Raw genomic sequence first — 22,821 nt, forward strand, 5'->3', positions numbered from 1 at the left:
ATGCGGTTATGGCTTTTGGCGTCATCGGTAGCGCAGCCAAAACGACCCCGACCAGGAGCACTCGGAACAGACAGATTTTCAAATGCGAATCAAAGCTTAAAAAGTTGGTGGCAGATATGACAAGCAGGTGCGCTGCCCGTGCACCACGCAATGGAGCACAAGGGCGACACAACTGATAAGAAGGATTAATCAAGCCACGCAAGGCAAATATGCGTGGCTTGATAAATCTAGAGTAATGCGATGCAGCGGAAATCACTGTGTTGTCTTACTCTGCCCCTGGGGAGGTGTGCGTGGGTATTCCCACACAGACACCCATGGATTTTGGTACATTCCCAGATTTACCATTAGTGATGGACCTAGGAATGTGTCGAAATGGTATACCTCCCCAGGTGATGCGTAATGAGAAGAAATATCTTTGTTTTGCCTTGTTTTTTCATCTTTCTATGAGTGCTGCAATTTGCAACACACATAGAAGGAGGAAAACTCCTCAGAGGATTGTTTAGGAGCAGAAAGGTGCAACAAAAACAGTTCTGTCTGCAATGCAAAATGGCGCAATTGTGTCTGTTTTAGTATGTTTTGTCTGCATGCCTCTGCATGTTCTGGCTGAATGTGTTTCTTTTGTGTGTGTGTGATTGCGTGTGTGTGTTTTTCGGTGGGTGGTGCAGTCTGCGTTGTGTTCATCTGCACTATGGGGCACTGTGTTTGTACATACGTCTAGGTTTTGTGCTAGACTTTCCATTAGTAGCGCCTGCATTGGGGCTAAGCAACAGTTTATGCACCATTGCAAGTAAAGGACGGGAATGCGCTGTGTAATGTTAAATACGGTACATTCCTGCCTTTTCAACCAGCACTGCAAGGTGGCTTGCTGCGCTGCGTGAAATTCTGATAAACGAGGACCCCGCAGTTCTTGCATGCAGGTTTTGAAAAGCACCCTCTTCTGTGCTGGGGCCAATGCAACTCTCCAGCTCTGCTTGAAATCCCATTAACCTTTACAGACTGAATAAGATTTTTGCAGCCACATCCAGTATAAACCGTAAACATGCCACTCCTTTGACAGGAACCCCTAAACAGGTGCAGTTGCCAAAGTCTAGACAGAAAAAAGCTGGAGGCCTACAAGGTAGCCTAGACTTTTGTCAGGATGGTGTTATCGTCAGGCAGTTTGTGGTTATCCACAATGACTCCGCCTTCAGTACCGCTGTGTCTGATACTGGCTGACTGTAATATATTTGTTTTCTGAAATAGGGACTTTTTAATGTGTTTCTCTCTATTATGATGGGAACATTTTGCTGAGGGTTTATCAGTGTTAAACAGACTTACATTTGTGCATGTGTCTGTTTGTGTGTGGTACAGTAGTTGTATGTTCTGGCTCAGTGGGTTGTACTTCTTTCTAATTCTGAGAATTGTATTTGTGTGTTCTAGTGTGCGGCCATTGTGTCTCTTTTAGTATGTTTTGTCTGTATGCCTTTGCATGTTCTGGCTGAATGTGTTTCTTTTGTGTGTGTGTGTTTTTCGGTGGGTGGTGCTGCCTGCATTGTTTTCATCTGTACTATGGGGCACTGTTTTTGTACATACGTCTAGATTTTGTGCTAGACGTTCCATTAGTAGTTTCAGTCAGTCCCATCAGGTTACTTTATATTAGTAAAAAACCTGAGATAGCAAACTCTTAGCCTCAGCAAGATATAAAAACAGCTATGTCTATGTTCTGTACCAGAGCTTGCTACCATGCATTCCCATGACTCACACCCAATGGCTCTCACTTCTTTTTCCTCATCTGCACATGCTCATATGGTCTGGTACCACCTATGTCCCCTTTCCTTTAAAACCCAAGACCGCCCTTGGAATGAGGACTCCCTTCCTCCTCCAAGACAAGCATTTCAGACCGCACTCTTTTTGGATTAGGGGGAGTAACCTCCGGCAGTATTTATTACATAATTAAAACCTTGATATTATTTACATTATGTACAATTACGCAGAAAGTCTGGGTATCTTGATCGATACACGAGGTTACATGGCTATCTTTACCATGTTCTAATACATCCATATTCCATTCCTATTCTGAACATGGAGATACATTACTTTCTGCGTGTCCCAGCTAGAGCCTACAGCAACGTCAATGACTGGCAGCCCCATATCCTGGTAAAACGACAAAGACTCCACTGGAGCAGGGCTGCGTAGAGGGTACAGCTTATCCCCATTTGATAAAGGGTGATGCCCACTACGAACCGATACTGAGCTCACCAATCATGACCTTACGGCCTGATCAGGGACACCAACTAAAATACGATAATATTATCTGCAACAAAATACCATATACTGACACTTTTATTACACATTACCAATAGCATCAACACGATTTTACAATAAACATGACCTTTCCCTGAAAATGACATATACCAACATTTTTATTACAAAAGCACTACCATCATCAGCAGTCACCACTTTTATTAACCCTGTCTCTTGAGATCCATGCAACACAATTCAAGAAAAGCAATCAAGACACATATGACTGCAACACTCATAGGAAATGCCCGTGTTATCTGTAACAAAATACAATATACTGATACTTTTATTACACATTACCATAGCATCAACACACAACTTTATATAACACATTACCCATAACTGCAAATGACATATACCGACATTCTTATTACAAAATACCACAATCATCAATAATCTCCTTTTATTCACAGTATCCCTTGAGAAACCTGCAACGAAATCAAAGAGAACACATCAAGCCACGTATGACTGCAACACTCGTAGGAACTGCCTGCCGTAGGGAATGATGGGTGGCTAAAAACAAGATACGGGCCCTTCAACGGCCCGTAACTTTGTGCAGGGGAGCGAGAACAAGGGACTGTTCCTGCGCCCGAGTCCCCTTTTAAAGGGAGGACCACATGGCAGTCCGGTCTAAACCGGCTTGACCCGAAGTCTCTATCTCGCGGTGAACCAGAAGCACTAAAGTGCTTCCGTTGTGCGCACCCAGAGGCACCGCCATTGGTTGCTCAGGGGAGGTGGGGCACCACGTCAGAGGGCGCGGTGACCCCCCACCTCCTCCTAGCCCCGGGGACCAGCATGAACGCCATAATGGTGGCCGGCGCTAGGTCGCGCTTGCCTTGCCCACCTCTGATTTTGTTGAATAATTCTATTATACTATTGCATCTATCCATCCTTCTCACCCCGCACTCCTCCTGAGTGACTGCAGTGGCTGTTTGACCGATCAAGTAGGGCTATCCTCTCTCTAACAGGGATCCCTCAGAAAATCGAGCTCTCTCCAACCAGTGATGAGCTGGCCTGCTCTACTAAGCACCTTATTTTCTCCAAACACGCACACACACACACAAAAACACTTGCCTATAAACCATTCCCCCAACTATTTCCATCCATTGTGGAAATCATCTGGGGTTTCTATTTAGTGTCCTTTCCCTCCACTGCCCCATTCTCCGCACGGAGCCTTTCCCTCCTGTGTACCGCCACCGATGCATTCTCATCCAGATGCACCCAGAGGTAGTGACAAATAAATCAACTACACCTGATCTTTCCTCAGCGCTTGTCTCAGCAAGGGAAACCTAAAACTCTGACATTTTTCACCTCTCTCCAAAAACATATACACTTGCTGAAACGAAGAAAGCAAAATGGTTCAATGTAAACACAGAGTAAGGTGCACCAAATGATATCTGAACCAAATAAACAGTAAAAGGAGGGGTTTCCAATAAATGTATAAATCTTTTAATTCTGTGATTTGATTAAAAAACTCTTGTATAAATCAAACAGCCAATGCGCTTCGTCCAACACACTGGATTTCTTCGGGGCAAAAAGCAAAATGGACAGATTCACTTATTGTGGGGTGGATATATAAATCCTTCCCGAGTTCCAGGTAGATCAGAGGTCTGAAATATAACATCAAACATTTCCTAAGAATAATATGCTCACAAAGTAAAACAAGGTATACAATAAGTATAGCTAAAATATCTGCCAAAGGCCTATTGCCAAACCTTCCAAATAGAAGAAACTGTTGGGTCAGTCCACCCCAAAGAGCACCAGGATCAGTACCCAAAAAGTTGGCGAGACAGTCCAATACTTGCTAGATATTCAAAAAGGGCGAAAAAAGATTCAATCTTAAGCTTACCATGCTCACCACCAAACACTGCTCTCTGTAGAGAATGTGGCTGGAGACAGAGGTGGTGCACTGCGACAATTGTTGTACAAGCATCAATTCAAGTTCTACAAAGCAATAAAATGCAAAGTCACAAGGTGTATTATTCTATGTAGTGGTGTTCACCTAGTGTGGACCTACCAGGAAGTCAGGGGAGTGCTGCACATATTCGAGGATAAAGACACTATGGGCATGATTCATAAAGGGCCTCTGCAATCATGGTGGAGGTCCTGCAGTCGTGGGGGCCTGCACTCCTGGTGAGGGCCCTGCACTTGCAACGGGAATGCCGCAGTACAGTTGCTCGTTGTGGAGGTCCCGCCACTCATGAGGGGCCCCCACCAAGACATCAGGGATTCCGCCACAAGTGTGGAGGCCTTTTGTGAATCAGGCCCAAAGTGTAAATGGAATAAAGGCTGGTTTCTAAGAGCAAAAGTGTACTGTTACTGCATCATGATTCAGTGTTCTTTAAAGAGTTAGGTCTTCAACTCTTTCCTAAATTTAAGCAGGATTGGTGCAATCCTGATGGATACCAGGATGTTGTTCCAGAGCCTGGGTGCATAGATGGAGAAGGACTGTCTATATGTTTTTAATTTTGTTATACTTCCTTGCCTACATTCTGGTGGTGTCCTGTCTACGGGCATGCCAAGTGTCATTAGAGATGATAAGCTGATAAGGAGGGGTTCTGATCATGATATCTTTGCATATGATGTAGCTGGCTTTGAAGATAGTTTATTATGGACGGAACAGCTAATGGAGTTCCATCCGGGTGGTCATGTTTGGTTAGGCCATTGATGTGGCCTGTTGCAGCACGCAGGATGCCATTAATGAGGGTCAGCATTGAGTCTGAAACATTACTAATTTCAGATGCAAGACTATGAGGGCTTGTCTAGCCAGCTGACACTAAGCAAATTTGGTTTTCTTGGCAATATGATTCTTGGAATTGGGGCCGGTGTCCAAGGTGAATCTGTGTGACTTGGCATTGGCTGAAAGTTGAGGTTCTAATCCATTCAGGTAGATGTCATTGATCCAGGTTTGGAATGGTTGTTCTGGGTGAATAGCAGGAATTCTGGTTTGGTGGTACAGTTATGCTTTAAGCAGGTGCTGGAATCTAGGACTGGATGTAATTCCAGGACTAGTTGACTGCCACCATATACAGCCCAAGAAGGGCCTTTGTAAAATAATCTCAGAATGTAGTAACCCAACTTTGTCTCTCCACCTCACCCTCTGACTCCCTTCTGCGCCTTTTATCAACCTTCTTCCGGGAGCCTTTGAAGATCCACGCTCTTTTCTGGAAAACTTGCTTACCCGCTCGTCTTTAGCTGCCAAACCAATCATCCCTTTAAATCTGGGTTGGGTTCTTCTGAACGTAAAGTCTGAGACTAAAACCTCTTCTTCAGAAACCCTTCATGGATTTTTTTAGACCCCATTAACTGCAGTGCTAGGTTAGTTCGTTTAGGAGTCCCCTGCTCCTGGTCTGAGCAGAGAGAAGGCCTGCAGTATTATGAATATGCATCCAAGGCTGGGCGTGTGGTTCTGCTGCTTATGGTCTGCATGCATAGCATGCATAATGTGAAAGATATTGTTGATCAGTAATGTCAGGGATAGATCTGCTGTCAAAGGTCAGAGCATTTTGCTTGTGAAATAATGACAGCTGTTCTATCTATGGCGTGCGCCCAATGAAGTGTGCAAACAAAAAGCTCAAAGGCAAGAGGCTGTCAAACCGTGGGTATAGCATGCACCGAGAAGATGGGATGAGGACAATAGCTCCACTTACCCCCTTTCAATGTTGAGTTTGAAGCGAAGCACATCTGCACGATGTTGAAGCACCCTTCAGAGGGAGAGAGCACCGAGTTCGTCCTTCTCACTTGAACCTCATGTTGTTGAAAGACTGAACATCATTTGCTGCATAGTCTAGGGAGCCGATCTGAGGGTCAAAAGATTTAGAAGTATAAAGGGAAAAAAGACTACGGCGGCCATTTTGTGTGTTCCTCGGGGGACTCAGAAGCAATCAATGGAGCCGCGATTTTACGAAAACCTGCCTCATCCATATTCATCGAGCCCTCATGCATATGCGACGGAATAATGAATCCAGTAATCACATTGCTGACAAAAATGAGGGAACACAAATAGACAAGCGCCAGTCAGGCGTATGCTAAAGAGTGGGGTATGTCTGATCTCTGGGTGAGCGTCAGGTGGGAGGGAGGGAGGGAGGGAGCGGGGACCGGATTAGGTGGTCCGTAAAATGATAACTAGCGAGGTATAAATTTAATTGATTCTTGGAGTTCAGTCGCTTGTTTTTAAGGTCAAATACTGGATTGTCTGCATCTGTTTGAATCCCGTGAACCCGATAGCGTAGGAGATTCGCATTCACAATCAGCAATGTTTTGACAGCATGCACGCGCTCATTCTGGAAACGTCCATGAAATATTAATCTAAAAAAAGTGATGTGGAAGCAGCCAGGGATGAAGAGCGGGGTGCAGTCACGCGAAAGACTACATGATGGGAATGAGGGCTGGTGACGATGGGAAGAAGAAATGGTGTGGAAGGGAGTGAGTAGGACACAAACCAGAAGTTTCTCTTGGTTCGCGCTCTTGTCTCACCCTTCTCTTGTATATGTGGTAGTCTTTTTAGGATATGTTATAGACCATCACGCACAGACAGGAGAGCCACATGAGATACATTTAGATGCACTTCATCTGAATGGGCCTGATCACCTGATCAGTGGTTATAAACCTAGCATGGATCCGGCCCTCCTGTACTTGTGTTGGGCCCCCATGTTCAGTAGTCTGAATGGAAGACAACATCTTCTGTTGATTCCAGACTACAAACAAGTGGGCAAAGAGGGGAGAGGAGGGCTGAATCTTGATGCAATGCGCCTTGCTTTCAGAGATGGTCTCGCCCCTCAAGAAACCTGGAAAGATTGTAAGTGGTGGGTACACTGAAAGCCAAGCTGGGTTGGAACACAGTCAGTCACTTGCCACGACAAGCCCACTGGCAAAATGCAACACTATGACCCCCCCTCTGCACCCCCCCACCAACCACAGAATGTGATGAGGCCCCCCATCTAAGTCGCTCATATCACACAGATATTCATTGGGCTTCGCTGAATGAGGCCCTCGTGGGGGCCCTCCAGCTCCAATGGGGCTTTATGGACTGCATTACGCCCCTTACAATAAAATTTACATTTTACCTGGGGTACACTCAAAAGTGAATTACCTCATAGTGGATGAGAAAAACAAATGTTTTTTGAATTCAGAATCAGGGATACTCCATTTTTCGACTTTGGAAGTTTAAAAAGTTGAGCCATCCATGTGGGAATTCAAACTTATTAGCCATTGCTTTATTTAAGGGAAAAGTGACACAATGCTAGTGGTGCATTTGGTGTTGTCGAATGCTTCTTATTTAGTAGAACCTGAGCAAAAGGGGACAACTGTGCATGTAAACACATTCAAGTAAGTCTTGCGGTGATCTACCTACTAAACACAAAGCTATGTTTCCACATTTCCTAGTGTGAGTCTAAAACTGTGTCACACTACTTATTAACAGAAGCTGCCTTTGAAATAGTTGGTGACAGATTTTATTGGTGAGCTAGGGCCAGTTGTGATATTTAGCTACCCCCCAGGGGCAGTGCGCGCCCCAATTGCGCCCCAATTGCTGCCAAGAGGACAAGCAGATAAGTGGCCCATCAACTGTCCAGCAGAGCATCAACAGCGGCCTATAATCGCAGGACACTTAACATCAACAACAAGCTCAACTGTGATTCCTGCCGCTCGAGAGTAGACGCTGTCCTTTGGTGTTGTCCGCGCTCGCTACAGGAGTAGCTGGGAGCCAACGAGAAGTGTGCTGGGGATTCTGCTTCTGCCAACGGCCGCAGTGGAGGTGAGAGGCGCGGCGAGCGGGACTGCGAGGACCAGCATTCCTGCCTGACACCGCCAGCTGGTTCCTCTTCCCGCCGCGCCGCGCCCCCTCCCAGTGCCACGCCCCCTTGTCATATATAGGTGCACCTGGGCACGCGCATCGCGGGACGCGCGCGAGGCGGTCACCGGGGCGAAGACCGGGCAGAGACCGGACCGGGCCCCCCCTCTAACGTCGTCCCCGCCCCAAGGATATTATCCTTACTTCATCAGCCTGTGGTTACTGACTGTTTCACTCCTCATGGCAACTAGAGTATCCAGGAGCAAGGCTGGCCAACAGTGCTCGGGCACACTGGAAAAATTCTTCCCCAAGGCTAGCGCTGCGGCTAACAAAGGTCGCACAGTACCAGACACTCTCCTTGAGGTGAACGCAGAAAACGCGTCAGCGTTAGTGGACCCCTCGGACTCGTCCTCCATCGATGTTAGTACTCCAATAACCCTTGACACCACCCATCTATCCCTTATGGATAGTATTGATCAGACAATTGAGTCCGTCCTCCAACAACTTAGGACCCCGTCTAATCTACCCAGGGATAGTGAACCACTGCGCCCCTCGGGTGTGGTGGAGACCACTCCGTATATGAATTGTGCGGAATTGTCTAAGGCGCAGGATGAAGGGCAAGTTGTAGTGTCAACGGACCCTGTAAGCAGTAGAGCGGACCATCCCCCGAAAAGGAAAAGGTCAAGGAAGCTTAGAGGGGTAAAAAGGGCCAAAGTGGATAAAACCAATTTAACATTAGATGTTAGCTCAGACATCTCCGCATCTCCTGTGGTCACCTCCCCGGGAACTGGGTCCGATCAACCAGACTCGCCAATAGACACAGTGGTAACTGGGTGTCCTGGGCCGTTCATATTTGGTGGAAATCCTCCTAATGCGCCAGAGGCTCTGATTGGCTCATTTAGGGACATTCTTAGGAGCCTGTTGGAGCCCCTGTCTGCAAAACTGGACTCTATAGCTGCTAGACTTACGGCTATAGAAAACGCATATAATAGTAACAGTCCTAGTAGGGGGTTGGGCCCAAGTGCACAGACGGCTCCCCGGGAATCTGTAGGGAACAGACCATCTACTGCTGGAACAAGCATACAGGCACCGGCTGGGGCACAATACACTGTCACAGGCAGTCATCCTCCCTCACTGCCCTTCTCACAAACGTCTAGGCCCCCTGTCCCTGCACCTAGAAGATCTAAGCAACTGACACTGCCCCATCCAACGAATGAGGGGCGAGCTAACAATGACCATACTGGTCGCCCTATTAGCCCTAACACCAGGCGCAGGGCGGTCAATCTGCCCCCTGAGGCTGTGCCCTACACAGTGATTATGGTGGGAGTTCCTGAGCTCACTGGCGACACCAGAGAGCCACAGGACTTACTCCGTAACAAAGTAATTAGTTGGCTCAATATCAACAGGCCCCTCCCTCCTAATATCAAAGGTGATGTGTTGATGGTTAGAAGGATCCCTTGGATCGGAGTCACCCCTAAAAACAGGGTAGGGGACTGTATCATAATTAGTTTTAAAAGCCCACTGGTTGCCCCTTACATCTGTAACTGGCTGACAAGGCCGAATAAGTCCAACATAGAACTAGTCTCCCTCTCATATTTCTATCCAAATGCTTCCAATCTAGCTGTGGGGAGGGAACAAAGTTGGACCAGAGTGGGCTTCGCCGTAGATGGCTCACGGTACAGACCCAAGTATAATACACTTCCCGCTCATGACAACTTTGCCCATCAGAATAGATTTTCTTGCCTGGACCAGGTTGATTGTCCAAAAAGGAGAGACTCTGCACAAATGCTAGTAAACTCAGCCTATGGGTCTATACTCAGGGGGGAAGGCACATCCACTCCCGTAATTGAAAAAAGGTCCCTGGCCCCTGTAAATGAGGGGGGGACCGCCCTGGGAAGCACCCAACTTCTAGATGAGGATCTACCAAGCACACCAACTGCTCTTACAATGGTGGAGCTTGCTGAATTGCCAACCTCGCCGCCCAATACTATTGGTTTGGGCGACCTGGGTAATTCTGCACATGTCATCCTGCCTTCATCTAGTGAAGCAGGTCCACAATCCCAAGATCCAGGCTTATCTATTCTTTCCTGGAATGTAGCTGGCATCTCAAGTAAGGTGGGCACCCCGGAGTGGGAAACCCTGGTTAGCAAAGGTGATATCCTCCTCTTCCAGGAAACATGGGCAAGGGCACCACAGCTTAGGAGGGGATATGACACTTTTGAAATCCTGGCAAAGATGAATGGGAGGGGGAGACCCACTGGCGGTTTAGCAATCTGGGTGGCGAGCCACATTGGGTGCCAAGTGGAAAGGATGGACACACTTTCACAGGACATTCAGTGTGTCCTCCTCAGATGGCCTGGTAAAAGTACATGGGCTATTGTTAATGTCTACTCACGTCCAGTTGCAGTGGGCAAGGAATCCCCAACCCTAGTTGAACTTTCATCTTTTCTAGGCCAACTGCCAGGTGACCTGAAAATAGTGATGGGAGGGGATTTCAACTGCCATTTTGAACCCCTGGAAGGCTTAATGGAGGGAGCTTTTACTGCCGAGGATGACCATTGGGGAGTTCCACCTTCTTCCTCACCTCATCCCAAAGCTTGGTCCCCGCTGGTAGTACAACTTACTTCCCTTACCCTGAACTTTGCACTGAGGGCGTGTAACGGACGTACCCCTTCTGACACTCCTTCGGTGTGCACTTTTAAGAGAAAGGGCCAGGAGTCAAGGTTGGACTACATATTTATAGATATTTCCCTGTGGCCCAAAGTTCAAGATTTTAGAGTGATCCCGAGGACAGACAGTGACCATAATTCCCTTCTGTTGGAGATTCATCACCCTGCCCCAGCTGTAGGGCAGCCAACCATCCATTCAGGAGCCGATCAGGAAGACTTACTACTCACTACAAGTAGGCGCCGGGTGAAATGGGGGAAGCTAGTCGACAAAGAAGAAGCTATAAATAACGTCTATGGCATAGCACTCCCCAGGTTCGAGGAGGTGGACGCTCTCATTAATCAACCAAGACCTTCTGATTATAATGAGAGACTATATGGTATTCACCAGGCTTTAGTGAGAGACCTCGCAGATGTCTTCAATCCGGCGCTGCCAAACAGAAGGAAAAAGACTCGCGCCCCGACTTGGTACACCTCTACCTGTAGGAAAACCAAGTCTGAGCTACTTGCCGCAATTAAAGAGGGCAGCGATAAGGGGAAGGTTGCAGCCCTCAGGAAGGGGTACAAGCTAGCATTGGCTAACGCAAGGGCAGAGTGGGACTGGAACCACTGGCACGAACTGACTGAAGCCCTCGAAGCCAAAGACTCCAGAAAATTTTGGGCACTGGTAAATAACGGGACAGGGGATCTGTTACCTGCAGTAGAACCCAACATTGCCCCTTCTGTTTGGGAGGCCCATTTTGGGACATTATATGAAGAATCTACTCTTTGGCCTGAAGGGATGGTGCTGGAGTTCCCCTGCCCCCCGGATGTGTCCCTGGAATTCTCCTTGGGGGAGGTGAAGTTAGCTCTGGAACGCTTAGCGCTGGGGAAGGCACCTGGGCTGGATAAGTTGCCTGGCGATTTGTTCAGATACCACCCTGACATCTGGGGCCCGTACCTTCTTGTTCTTTTTAATGCTATATTGGGAGGTATGGCGGTCCCCTCCTCTTGGCTAGGGGCTGAAATAGTTCCGATTTACAAGAAGGGGTCCCCTTTGAGCCCGGCAAACTATAGGCCTATTAGCCTGATAGATGTCCCCCAAAAGCTTTTTGCGCGCCTCATTTTGAACCACCTGTTGGACTGGGTGGAGGAAAAAGACATCATGAGTCCCCTGCAGGCTGGCTTCAGGAAAAACACGTCGACCATGGACCAGATCTTCCGCCTCGTTCTCCTCTACTGGAAGACGGTGAGGATCGAGGGGGGGAGATTGTACATGGTCTTCGTGGATCTGAGGTCAGCCTTTGACCTAGTCCCGCGCAGGAAACTGTGGGAGGTGTTGGAAAAGCTAGGAATTCCCCCCCAGTTACTTAACATCCTAGCCAGGCTGCATGAAAACAACTATGCACAAGTCAGGTGTGGGAGAGATGGCAAACTTTCATCCAGGTTTCCAGTCCGTCGAGGCGTGAGGCAGGGTTGTGTCCTGGCTCCGACCCTGTTTTGTTTATTCATCAATAACGTCATCTCACACCTGGAAAACGTTAAGGATAACGATGCCCCCTGTCTGGCAGGTAGGAGGGTACCGGCAATTATGTTTGCCGACGACACCCTCCTCCTTTCAAAATCCCCCATGGGGATTCAGAGGATCTTGGATGGATTTGGTCTTTTCTGTCACCAGCATGGGTTGGAAGTGAACACAGAAAAGACCAAGTTCATGATCTTCAACCCCCCAACCAAAACCAGGCCCAGTCCCACCTTGGGGACCGCCACCCTTGAGAGGGTGTCTACCTTCGTATATCTGGGGGTAACATTGCAGGAAAATCTGTCATGGGACCGCCAGATAGTACGATCCAGGGCCAAATTGTCCCAACTGTCGGGTGCAATCCTGAAAGTGGCTAATTCTTCTTCCTTCAAGCCTATAAGCCCGGCCCTCAAAACTTACAAGACCCAGGCCAAGGCTGCGGCCATGTATGGCAGCGAACTATGGGGGCATAAAGCGGTGAAGGACTTATCAATGGTTGAAAACAGTTTTCTACGGCGCCTTCTAGCCCTTCCAAGCTCCACGCCACTCCAGCCTCTGAGAATGGACATGGGTCTCCCCCCTATTGCAGAGGAGCTTGTGTCAAAACCAGTGAAGTTCTGGCACAGGCTCTGGTCTACGGACGAACTTCATCATTATAGGGAGGATCTTACCCATGTCATGAGCCTAAACCGCAGTGGCAAAATCCCCTGGCTCACTTTTGTGGAAAATGAACTGTCTGCCATCAATCTCCGTGACCTGTGGGAGGACCCCGCGCAAGGCTGTCAATCAATCTCGCGCAAAGCCCTGGCACAAATCTATAAAGCCAGGTCCCTTGCTCACCTGATGGACGCTCAAAATAGCGGCACCTTAACTTTGCGTTTCTTAGAATCCAAAAATTCATATGTTTTTGAACCTTTTATGGATTTTATCTTTCCCATCCTGCCAAGGAAACTGTACGTTCAATGGAGGCTTGGCACGCTCCCTATTAACTCATACACGTGCAAGTGGACAAATGGGGGCAATAAATTATGTCCCTGCTGTAACAACCATGTGGAAGATGACCCCCACATCTTGTTTGTGTGCCCTGCATACCAAAGGCCCAGAAAATACTGGATAGCGCCGCTATGTAAGAACTTGGGGTTCAGAGAGTATGCACAGGCATACAGGATTTTGAAAACTAGCACCCTGGATCACATTGTATTTGCTGTTTCAAAATTTCTTATGGCCATATGGTTGATCAGAAAGAAAAGATCCACTGAAGCCCCCTGAACTTTGTTTTATGTAATTTTAAATTACCCCTCGCTGGGAGAGCGGATTTTATTCAAATGTATTTTATAAATAATGTATTTTAATGTCTGTAATGTTGCACTGCATCTTTTATGGTCTATACGACCGAAATAAAGAATTTTTGGAATTGGAATTGGATATTTAGCTACCTCACTGCAGACCAGATCTGATTTCACGCTGCCTCACTGTGGGCTGACTCTGATATCACTCTGCCTCACTGTGGACTGAATGATATCGCGCTGCCTCACTGTGGACTGACTCTGATGTCACTCTGCCTCACTGTGGACTGACTGATATCAGGCTGCCTGACTGTGGACTGACTCTGATATCACTCTGCCTCACTGTGGGCTGACTGATATCACTCTGCCTCACTGTGGACTGACTCTGATATCACTCTGCCTCACTGTGGACTGACTGATATCACGCTGCCTCACTGTGGACTGACTCTGATATCACTCTGCCTCACTGTGGACTGACTGATATCACGCTGCCTCACTGTGGACTGACTCTATCACTCTGCCTCCCTGTGGACTGACTGATATCAGGCTGCCTCCCTGTGGACTGACTCTATCACTCTGCCTCCCTGTGGACTGACTGATATCAGGCTGCCTCACTGTGGACTGAATGATATCACGCTGCCTCACTGTGGACTGACTCTGACATAACTCTGCCTCACTGTGGGCTGACTCTGATATCACTCTGCCTCACTGTGGGCTGACTCTGATGTCACTCTGCCTCACTGTGGACTGACTGATATCAGGCTGCCTGACTGTGGACTGACTCTGATATCACTCTGCCTCACTGTGGACTGACTGATATCACGCTGCCTCACCGTGGACTGAATGATATCACGCTGCCTCACTGTGGACTGAATGATTTCACGCTGCCTCACTGTGGGCTGACTCTGATATCACTCTGCCTCACTGTGGGCTGACTCTGATATCACTCTGCCTCACTGTGGACTGACTCTGATATCACACTGCCTCACTGTGGAGCTGTTCTAATATTGCACTACCTTACTGATAACTGGCTCTGATATCACAGTGCTTCACTGCAAACTGGTTCTGATATCAGGTTAACACATTGTAAATTGGATCTGATATCCTGCTACCTCACTAAAAACCACTTTTGGTATCATGCTTTGCCACAGTAGATAGTTTCTGATATATGGGCTAAAACACTCTCTGCCAGAGAGTGTAAGGCTTTTGAGAGTCACCAAGGAGTTCCCTGGCCATATAGAGAAATGAGGCTGACGGCCCGAGCCCCTTTATAGGTCAAGAAACTCCAAGGTGTCTTGCAATATGCTTTTTAAGTTGTGCCCCGAGCCAACGCGCAAGCGCTGCTCTGGGATTGATCTGTGCGGGTGGAGTATGAAAGAAAAGCCACGTCCACTCCCCTGGCCATCTTTTTCATTGGCGTGTGTCTTTGTTGTTCCTGAATACTGCCTTCCGATTGGTTTATAGGCTTGTTAGTCCCTCCTTATGAGGGCCATGTTGTCATTTGTATCCTTTCCAGGCTACTGGCCACTTTACTTTGAGTGTTGCATGGTATGTGGTATGGTATGGTATGAATTATTTGTTCATAATCTAGGGAAATACTTGCTGACTCTTTCCTCTGGTTTTTGGGAAATTTGCGATAACAGGAGCGCTCGCGTTTTAATGCACAAACCTTTTTTTAATCTTACTCTATTCACTTTTTAAATGTTTAGCTGCTTAGCTGCACTGTAAAAATTGCTACACATCATCTCGCTGGTTTAGCGAGAATAGAATAGGAAATCAGCGTTTTCCTTCAGCGCCATCTTGGGTGTAGGGACTGGCTGCATTTCCGGGGTTGCGCTCTAGTGGTCGGGCACTTGCCAGCCTATTTAGAGCAGGCTGAGCGACCGCGCCCCCATCTGGATTAACAATTTGACATCAGATATCAGGAAAGCTAATTAATTATTTGTTCATAATCTTGGGAAATATTTGCTGTCTCTTTCTTTCGGTTTTTGGGAAATTTGCGATAACAGGAGCGCTCACATTTTAATGCATAAACCTCTTTTTAATCTTACTCTATTCACTTTTTTAATGTTTAGCTGCTTACCCGCACTGTAAAAATTGCTGCACGTCATCTCGCCGGTTTAGCGAGAATAGAATAGGAAATCGGCGATTTCCTTCAGCGCCATCTTGGGTGTAGGGACTGGGTACACTTCCGGGGTTGCCTCTAGTGGTCAGGCATTTGCCAGCCTATTTAGGAAAGGCAATGCAAGCGCGCAGCGCTGATGGCGTGCCAGAGGTAAGTCCGTCTGCGCCCGTCCGCGCCAAGGTCGCGCACCGTGCCAGCCATGCTGCCCGTGGTAGTCAAAAACAGAACAGGATCATTTTCTCCAGGGAACAGTTACTTGCCATAGGTAAGAAGGTTGAAGGAGGGATGTGCCCACCGCCCACTGCTAAGGGCCACTGTAAAGGTACTTTAAATTGTGGGATGATTAACTGCAGGTCACTGGTGAAACACTATCAGGAGGTGTCCGACATGTTAGAAAACATGGATTTGGACGTCCTCTTTCTAACAGAAATATGGACCAATACTGAGTCACCAGTACAAATGGGATTTGCCTGCCCAGATGGATATAAAATCTTCCATAAACCCAGGACAGCTGGGAGAGGAGGGGGGATTGGAGTGATTTTTAAGAAAAAATTGAATTTTTCACCTTCACAAGTGGGTGAGGTCATTGGGATCGAAGGGCTGGGCTTCTCACTGCAAAAGACTAAAGGCAGGCTACTCACAGGAGTGGTCTGCTATAGACCCCTGGGCGCAGAAACGCAGTACCAAGATTTATTTAATTCCATTACTGACCTGAGCCTAACTCATTCGAGAATGATTATATTAGGGGATTTTAATCTATGGGACAACAGTAGCCTAGATAACCATTTGAGAGACCTAAGGTACCCCTGTGAGAATGTTAATCTACATCAAATGGTTTTAGAACCGACACATCTAGGAGGACATGTTTTAGATCTCCTATTTGCGAATCAGGCCGAGACTGAGGTGATCGCTGTTCTGCCTCAAAGCTGGACCGACCACTTTTTAATTCATTTTCGCATTACAACACCTAATGTAGAAGATCGTAATAACCAGCCATTGACCTATCAAAAAGGAAGAGAATGTGCCAAGCTGGAAAATAATAGAGCCCTGCTGATCTTTCAGGATCAGAATCTTTTTACTCCCTGTGCCCCTGTAAGGAAAAACTACTACTATTATATAGTAAGTACTTTGGACTTAATAGTCCAGGTAAGATGTATTAAAAACAAGAAAAAACCTCTGCTCCCTGGTATAATGATGATTTAAAACAGCTACGGACAACCGGAGAGTAAATGGCTGAGGGACTATTTAGACTTAGAAAAGAAAGCCCTGAAACTGGTCCAGGCCCAGTATAAGTAATCTATTGTTAGGGCAAAAGCAGACTTTTATGGTGAATCCATACTGCAAGCTCCAAACAGTACAAAAGCGCTTTTCAGCGTGTTTAGGGATTTATCTAGTCCTGCCTGCATGAGTAATGAGGTTGTGGCATCGCAGAAACTCTGCAATGAGATTGCCATTTTCTTTGAGGTAAAAATATCCAAAATCGTTGGACAACTACATCATGCCGACTCAGATGATTAAGCTCGAACGTCAGATTTCAGACTTCCAAACAGATGCCTCGCTAAATTTCTTCCATGCCCCTACGGAGTACTCTTTTAACCAGTTGTCTCAAAGCATATCCTCAGGCTCTCCGCTTGACCCTCTTCCCAATAAAATCTGGAAAAGGTTTGGTCAAGATACCTTCCCCTGGCTATGGAAGATCTGCTGCCAGTCATTGGAGGAGGGAAAGGTACCGGAGGCATGGAAGCAAGCAGTAGTGACTCCTCTGCTAAAAAAACATCTTTGAACCCTACTAATGCAGAAAATTTCAGACCTATCTCCTTATTGCCATATCATATTAAAATCCTAGAGAAGGTTGTTAGCAAAAATCTATTGTGCTACCTAGAAGATAATCCTCTGCTGGATATGGAACAATATGGTTTCCGCCCGGGACACGGTACCAAGACTGCACTGGCAACCGCAATGAACAATCTACGAATGCGTGCTGACAATGGGAACTCCTCTGTCCTAGTGTTATTGGACATGTCAGCCGCATTCGATACAGTGAGCCTTACTGTGCTAGTGGAGAGACTGAAAGGCATAGGGGTAAATGGACGGGCCTTACAGTGGTTAACATCCTATCTGTGGGGAAGACAACAGGCTGTGTCTTTAACGCTGTTCACCTCAGGCATGTCCCCAGTTCAACATGGGGTACCACAGGGCCCGGCGATCAGCCCAATTCTTTTTAACATCTATCTGCGCCCTCTATTCCCCATCATTAAATCCTATGGGGTAGACTTGGTCAACTATGCAGATGATACCCAACTGGTGTTCTCTCTAGAGGGGAAACTAGCGGTATCTATGGACAACTTTCAGTAGTGCATGAACCAGACAGTTGGTTGGCTTAGGAAAAACTCCCTACAGTTTAATGGGGGGAAAACAGAGGTGATGTACTGTCCTGCTACCAGAGTGTCTCGCCATCTGTCGGTAGATTTCAAACTTACCCCCGTGGATGAGCCCTTGATTTTGGCTAAAGTGGTGCCTAATTCGGGGGTGATGATGGATGGAAATCTTCAAATGGTCTCCCAAGAAAATAAAACAGCTAGCGTCTCTCAACTTGCTGCGTATGTTACCGAAGGTCCTCCCGTTGCTCCCAAAGGATACTCGATCTCTCGTAGTGAGGAGTGTAAGCCTGAGTAGGCTGGACTACTGCAACTATCTGGGGGCACCACAGTATGTTGTGCAGGGGTTGCAGAGAGTCCATCCTACGGCAGCAAAGCTGGTGCTTGACAGACAGCGCAGGTCTTCCACGACTGTGGCTCTGAGAGACCTTCATTGGCTCCCTATCAAAGAGAGAATCTGTTTTAAGTCTCTTTGTATTTTATACAAAGCGGCACATGGTCAAGGCCCTGTCCCTTTGCAGGAGATGTTTACCTGGTACAGCCCTGGGAGGCAGCTCCGCTCCTCAATTGCAAATCTGATAACAACCACTAGATTTAAGAGATCTCAGATGGGGGGGCAGAGCTTTTGGTGTGACGGCCGCACGTGCATGGAATGAGTTACCTCTGGACCTGAGACAGGCCAACTCCCTGACCTGTTTCAGGAAGAGTCTGAAAACATGGCTATTTCCCAAAGGCGGTCTTTAGACTGTCTTATTGACAATTGATTCTGCTGTATGGTATTTGCCCAATAATCCAAGCGCCAGGATTCCCGAAGGGTGGCAGTCGCGCTATATAAGTGCCTAATTCAATTCAATAATTCGATTCAATTCTATGTGTTATTTAGATTGTGAGCACTATTTTCATTCCGTGCCTTCTGCCCCCCTCCCACAGTCCATACCTTCTCGGCCCCCGCCTGCTCCCACTCCCGTTTTTCGTGTCTTCTCACGACCTGCCCGCCGGCATTTCTGTTTGCAATGCAGTAGGTCTAGAGTAAATGCGAGTCCTATTGCATTCCAAATGCTTGTTTGACTTCTGTTGTCAGAAAAAATCCATTCACTCAAAAATATTTCAAGTTAGTGAGTGTGAAAGACGGCAGAAAGAAGTGCACAGACCACTACTGTGCTAGCGCAGCGCAGAATACTTCATCATCAATCGTCCCCGGAATGCCAGCACGTAAGCACTCGCCACACCCTGCCAAAGGCACTTGACTACTCACACTTCCAACAAAAGATAATAATCCATTTCACCTCCTCACCCACCGTTTGCACGGGGCTCATTCACTACACCCCGCACGCATGAGCATCTTCATGCATCACCACCAACTCTGTTAGTGCCTGCATCCCCTCCACATGCTGCACACATCACGTTCGTATCTCGGAGGCACACCTGTGTGCCTTGGAAGGCACTTTACCGCATGTCTGCAGAGTACAAATACCAGCTTTACACAGATGCTCCTGGTCGTGTGCCGCACATGGCCAACACCTCACAGGTGGCACTGATCACCTCACATATCTTTAAGGCGTCCTGTACCTTTGTTTATCACCTCTCTCCCTCTTCCAGCTGGACGATGTGTGCACTAATACACTGATGTGCACACGCCCCGGCAGCATCAGTGCTGAGTCCTGTTCTGCACCAGGGTGGACTCACGTGCAAGCTTTAACACCTTCGCTGCGGCGGCTATTCCGCCGCAGCGCTAAGGGGGCGGGGGTGCCGCGTGGCACGCCCATGCTGGTGACGGAACCGCTCCGTCGCCAGCCTTGGTTGAGCTGTGCTCATGACAGAGCGGTTCCGTCATGGCCCCGCCGCTCAATGGAACGCCCAGCGCAGGCGCGAAATCTGCGCCGTGCAGGCGCTTCGGGCGGGCCATGACGGAACCGCTCCGTCATCAGCACAGCGCTACTGCGGCTGATGACAGAGTGGTTCCGTCATCAGCACGGAAATTTTTAAGTAGGTGGTTCCCTGAGCGGGGTCTAGTGGCAGGTCCCATCGAACACATGCCTCTTGTCCCCCCCCACTCTCTGCTCACTGTGGTGACAAAGGTCCTGTGACTCCTACACAGCTTGTTACTCTGCTGTACACACGTATATAACTTCTTGTCCACGTATAATGTATATGTGTGATGAAAAGAGTTTCAAAACCCTGCATTGGGCTGAGTAGCACTATCAAAGAAATAAAACTAAATAGTGGTGCTTAAACTATTATTTGTGTAAATACTGTGACAGACCAACACATCTCACGTTCTCACAGTGAATGCATTTGTTATGTACAGGGACTGAACAAAGTCAAAACCATGCCTCTCTTAAGTACCTGTGAAGTAACAATAAGTGGTGGGCCTTTGTTTCTCCTCCATTGTATTTGCATCTAGGTGAGAGGCTCCCAGCCAAGCATACCCGAACAAAAGGAAGCCTGATGGACTCTTAAATGTGGCCTTTGTTTTGGGCCAACCTGGAATTCAAAGTAACAAAGCCCCCTTCCCAGTCTGCATGTTGCTGCTTAGAACAAAAGCAGACAACGTGCAGGTGCTGCTGAATGTGTCATGGTGCCTGAACATTACACCGTGGCAAGTTCATTTCAGTTGGGCCCAACCTCTTGGCAAGGTAGACGGTGTCCACCATGTGAAAATAGTGGGTGGACTCTATCTACTGACGTGTACCCCTTACTTGGGCCCTGGGTCAAATCATTCCACTGATATGTGTCAGAAGCCATGAGCGCACATGAGGTATGATGCAGGCATCATTTCCGTGATTTTTTATTTATTTACTGATTTAGGGTGGCATGCTCCTATTAGATCAATAAATGAAACAAAGATTATTAAGCAGAAAAACGTCAAAAATAAAACAAGCAGGGGGCGTGGCTTGGCGGGCGAAGATGGCGGTCGCAGCTTTGTAGAGCTCCCGTCGGCCCGGACTTAATCCGTTCATTTATCCTGGCCCCCGAGCCCGCTGTTGATACCCAGTGACTGGCACTGATTTGGTGAAGTCCCCTGCCTGCTCCGGTGTATCGATCCTGCGTTTTTCTCTCTCCTGTGCTCAAGAAGAGGTGACGGCGACGTGCGGCCTAGTGACCGGCCGGAGACCGGGGTCCTCGAGTTTCGCGACACCCGGCGGCGGCTGCGGGCTCACGAGCGGTGGTGGCATCCACTGCGCCGCTCTTGGCTCAACTCTACAGCTACGATCGCCTACGGATCACAGCGACGCCACTCATTCCTGCGCCTTGGACGGACACTTCTCTATCCTGCGATCAAGAAGAGGCGACGGCGACGTGAGGCCTCGTGACCGGCTGGAGACCGGGGTCCTCAGGTTTCGAGACTCCCGGTGGCGGTCGCGGGCTCGCGGGCGGAGGTGGCATCCACTGCGCCGCTCTGGGCTCGGCTCTACAGCTACGGTTGCCCACGGATCGCAGCGACGCCACTCATTCCTGCGCCTTGGGCGGACACTCGTGGCGACGAGGCGTGGTGGAGGCCTGTCCTGCCTTGGTGAAGCCGGGACCTCGAGTTTTGCGACCTCGGGCCCGTGCCGGCCTGCCCGCTTCCTTCTTGGGGACTCCTATATCGACTTTCCAGCCCGCGATCGACCATGACCAGGGCTGGAGGAGGTGGCCCACCTAAGCATGGCCCTATCGATAAATTCACGGGGCCTAGTGGTGGCTCTGGGGCGGCTGGTGGCAGCGGTGGCCCTGGGCCGGACAATGCAGCGATCCTGGCGGCCATCACCCAATCCCGGGACATGCTTGATGCTAAAATTGGGGTGGTAGGAGCGGATGTTACACTGCTGCGCCAGGACCTCCGCAATGCGGTGGTGCGGATCAACGAGGCCGAGTCCCGAATCACGGTGACCGAAACGGACATTGGTGCCCTGAAGAAGAGGTTGGCGGAGGTGGAAGGAGTCCAGAAGACGCTGGCGGCCCGAGTGGAGGACGCCGAAGGGCGGGCACGGAGGAACAACCTCCGCTTCATTGGCTTTCCGGAGCGGTGCGAGAAGGACGACATGGAGCGGTTTTTGACCCAGTGGCTGGAGAGCTGGCTCCCCGAAGGGGCACTGTCCACGTGCTTTGTTATCGAGAGGGCGCACAGGGCCCTGACCCAGCGGCCACCGGAGGGTGAGCGTCCTAGGCCGGTCATTGCCCGGCTGCTAAACTATCATGACCGCGATGTTATCCTGCGGGAGGCGAGGAACAAAGGCTCGCTCACCTTTGAGAATCATACTATCATGATCTTTCCTGACTACACGAAGATGGTGCAGCAGCAGCGACAATCCTTTGTGGCCGCCAAGGCCAAACTGAGGGGCCTGAAGCTCCAATACTCTCTCCTGTATCCAGCCTGCCTGCGGGTGGTGTACCAGTCCCGGACACACTTCTTTGATTCACCTGAGGAGGTATTCCGCTGGACTGATGAGGCGGTGCGACTCAGGCCACACGCCCAGCCGGGTCTGGACCCAGGCAGGTCCCAGGCATCGTCGCCGGAGCGGGCGGATCGCCCGAACCGAAAAGGTCGTCACCGGAGGTCCCGTTCTAGGAAGAGGTCGGCCTCCGCCAGTGCTTCGCAGGCGGGTGGTGCTAGGGACTCGGAGCACTCCGACACCGGCAGCTGAACGTTCATGGGACTGGACCCTATTTGCCAAGTACTGAGTTGCCTTACATTGGCCGGTGAGACCGTTCTATTATGACTTCTTTATGCCAGTCAGTTCCCATCTGAAGACTCCTATTACTTGTAACGGGAACGCAGTTGGGCTCGGAGGGCACCTTTTGTGGGCCTTA

This window comes from Lissotriton vulgaris, chromosome 2_1 (assembly GCF_964263255.1).
Source record: "Lissotriton vulgaris chromosome 2_1, aLisVul1.2, whole genome shotgun sequence".
NCBI lineage: Eukaryota > Metazoa > Chordata > Amphibia > Caudata > Salamandridae > Lissotriton > Lissotriton vulgaris.